This window comes from Malaclemys terrapin, unplaced genomic scaffold (genome assembly GCF_027887155.1).
Source record: "Malaclemys terrapin pileata isolate rMalTer1 unplaced genomic scaffold, rMalTer1.hap1 scaffold_113, whole genome shotgun sequence".
NCBI classification, from domain to species: Eukaryota; Metazoa; Chordata; order Testudines; family Emydidae; genus Malaclemys; species Malaclemys terrapin.
The window spans coordinates 27501-30762 of record NW_026530202.1 but is presented as its reverse complement, the minus strand read 5'-3'; the positions used below and the strand labels follow the sequence as shown (position 1 = coordinate 30762).

At 72.9% G+C, this 3262-nt stretch overlaps 1 non-coding gene across 1 annotated transcript; it reads right to left on the bottom strand.

Moving 5' to 3' along the window:
- Positions 1 to 2833: 2833 nt before the first annotated feature.
- LOC128829720 (5S ribosomal RNA) lies at positions 2834 to 2952 on the bottom strand. Its single transcript, XR_008443427.1, has one exon. It is a non-coding gene; the product is annotated as a 5S ribosomal RNA (ribosomal RNA).
- Positions 2953 to 3262: the final 310 nt, after the last annotated feature.

Here is a 3262-nt window from a genome sequence, read left to right as displayed (position 1 = left end):
TTTGCTATCCGGCCACCAGGTCAACCCATTGGATTCGACGGGTTGACCTGGTGGCCGCTTTGCTTTCCGGCCCGGGTGTCACCCCACTCCGAGGGCAGCGCGGCAGTGGTCTTGACGACCACAGAGGGGGGGCTTAATAGTCGAGACGGAGCCGGTCCGGGAGAGGCTTAATCGTCATCCCCCGACAGTGTGTGTGTGGGGGGGGAGGCTTAGCAGTCTTCCCCCCAGGCTGGGTGGGGGCCTGGCGGGAGGCGTCGCAGTCTTCCCCCGGGCGGTCCGGTGGGGGAGGCTTAGCAGTCGTCCTCAGGGTGGTCCGGGGGTGGGGGGAGGCCTCACAGTCGTCCCTGGGAGAGCCGGGTCGGCGGCGGTGGCGGGTGTCAGGCTTTACATCCAGCCTCCGGAGGGTGAGCGTCCTCGGACGCGCTGCAGCTGCCGCAGAGAGGCGGCCTCTGAGGCAGGGAGCGGGGCACCGAGGCTGGGGAGTGGGGAGCAGGAGCCGTGGGGTGGGGGGCGTTCAGGACAACAGGTCAAGCCCCGGGTAGCGGCTGTCAAATGTTCAAAGTCCCCACCGGGACAACAGGTCAACCCCAGGGGAAGCAGCTGTAAAATTTTCAAAGTCCCCGTTCGGCCACCAGGTCAACCCGCTGAATCTATTGGGTTGACCTGGCGGCCGGTTTCCTTTCCGGCCACCAGGTCAACCCAATGGATTCAACGGGTTGACCTGGTGGCCGGTTTGCTTTCCGGCCCGGGCGTCACCCCACTCCGAGGGCAGAGCGGCAGTGGTCTTGAGGACCACAGAGGGGGGGCTTAATAGTCGAGACGGAGCCGGTCCGGGGGAGGCTTAATAGTCGTCCCCCGAGGACTCCGGGGGCAGGCTTAATAGTCGTTCCAGGAGAGGCTTAATAGTCGTCCCCCCGAGTACTCCGGGGGCAGGCTTAATAGCCATTCCCCAGGCGGTCCGGCGGAGGCTTAAGAGTCGTGCTTAGCGGCCACCAGGTCAACCCGCGGAATCTACTGGGTTGACCTGGCGGCCGGTTTGCTTTCCGGCCACCAGGTCAACCCATTGGATTCGACGGGTTGACCTGGTGGCCGCTTTGCTTTCCGGCCCGGGTGTCACCCCACTCCGAGGGCTGCGCGGCAGCGGTCCTGAGGACCACAGAGGGGGGGCTTAATAGTCGAGAGGGAGCAGGTCCGGGGAAGGCTTAGCAGTCTTCCCCCGGGCGGTCCGTTGGGGGAGGCTTAGCAGTCGTCCCCAGGGCGGTCCGGGGGTGGGGGGAGGCCTCACAGTCGTCCCTCGGAGAGCCGGGTCGGCGGCGGTGGCGGGCGTCAGGCTTTACGTCCAGCCTCCGGAAGGTGCGCGTCCTCGGAGGCGATGCAGGCGCCGCAAAGGGGCAGCCTCCGAGGCAGGGAGCGGAGCACCGAGGCTGGGGAGAGGGGAGCAGGAGCCGGGGGCTGGGGGGGGTGGGGTGGGGGGGGGGGCGTTCAGGACAAGCGGTCAAGCCCCGGGGAGCAGCTGTCAAATGTTCCAAGTCCCCACTCGGCCACCAGGTCCACCCCAGTCTAGCAATGGGGTTGACCTGGCTGATGGCCGGTTAGTGTCAAGGTAAACTCACCGTCGTCCACAGGAGGGCAGCTCTCAGGCCGTCCGGCTGCGGCTGACTCTGGGGCGGTGCCCGGTCCCGGCAGCGAGGGGCGGGGGGGGGGGCGCGGAGCGACACGGAGCTAACCGGCCCCCGGGGCCGGGGGCGCCTCCCGCGACTTTGGGGGCCGCGGGTCGTCAGTGGCGTGCAGGCCGGGCCTCTCCCGGGGGATTCGGGGGGGGGGGGGGGCGGTCCTGCGGGCCGGGCGCAGGGGGCTCGAGCGAGCCCGGGCCGGTCCGCCCCGGGGCCGGGGTCTCCGCCTGCGGCTCGGGGGGGCGCGGGTCGTCGGGGGAGGAAGCCCGGGGGAGCTGCACGCCGGCCTGCCAGGCCAGGCCAGGCCTGGCCTGGGTGGCCGCGGGGGGATTCGGGGCGGTCCCGCGAGCCGGCGGCCGGGCGCAGGGGGTCCGAGCGCGTCCGAGCGAGTCCGTCCCGGCCCCGGGGGTCTCCCCCTGCGGCTCTGGGGGGCCGTGGGTCCCCGCTGGCGGAAGCCGCTGGGCGCTGGACACCCGCCGTCCGTCCCGCCTGGCCAGGCCTGGCCTGGGTGGCCGCGGGGCGGGGGATTCGGGGCGGTCCCGCGAGCCGGCGGCCGGGCGCAGGGGGTCCGAGCGCGTCCGAGCGAGTCCGTCCCGGCCCCGGGGTGTCCCCCCTGCGGCTCTGGGGGCCGTGGGTCCCCGCTGGAGGAAGCCGCTGGGCGCTGGACACCCGCCGTCCGTCCCGCCTGGCCAGGCCTGGCCTGGGTGGCCGCGGGGGGATTCGGGGCGGTCCCGCGAGCCGGCGCCCGGGCGCAGGGGGGTCCGAGCGAGTCCGTCCCGGGCCCGGGGCCTCCCCCTGCGGCTTTGGGGGCCGTGGGTCCCCGCTGGCGGAAGCCGCTGGGCGCTGGACACCCGCCGTCCGTCCCGCCTGGCCAGGCCTGGCCTGGGTGGCCGCGGGGCGGGGGGATTCGGGGCGGTCCTGCGGGCCGGCGGCCGGGAGGGTCCGGGCCAGTCCGCCCCATGCCCGGGGTCTCCCCCAGCGGCTTCGGTGGGTCCTCCGCGGAGGAAGCCGGGTGGGGAGCCGGACCCCAGGCGCCCAGACCCGTGACCTGCGGCCGCGACCTCCGACTCGGCAGGAGCGACGAGGGGCTTTCCGGCCCGTCCCCCCCCTCTCCTTCCTCCCCAGAAAAGGAGAGAGAGCTGGCTCGGACCGGGAAAAGCTGCCTACGGCACCTGGGATTCCCAGGCGGTCACCCATCCAAGTACTAGCCAGGCCCGGGACGGTTTACCTTCCGAGATCGGACGGGATCGGGGGCGTTCGGTCCGGTATGGCCGTAGGCACCCGGCCCCCGCGCCTCCTCGCCCGCTTTCCCCTGCCGACGCCCGGGCCTGCCGCACGGTGAGCCCCGGTCGGACTGCCCCCCTGCGGCAGGGCCCCCGTCTCTCGCGGGCCCGGTCCTTTTTTCCTTCTCGAGCTCCGGGGCCCGGGCTGGCCGCCAGAGCCCCTCCGCCCGCCCGCCCTCCCCGGCGTCGGGGAAAATATTGTCCCGGACATCCAGTGCGCCCTGATCCTGTCAGCCGGGGGGGGGGGTGGGTGGGTGGAGGGGGGGCAGTCCCTCGCTGCGGCCGGGGAGGGTGAGCCCAGGGCGG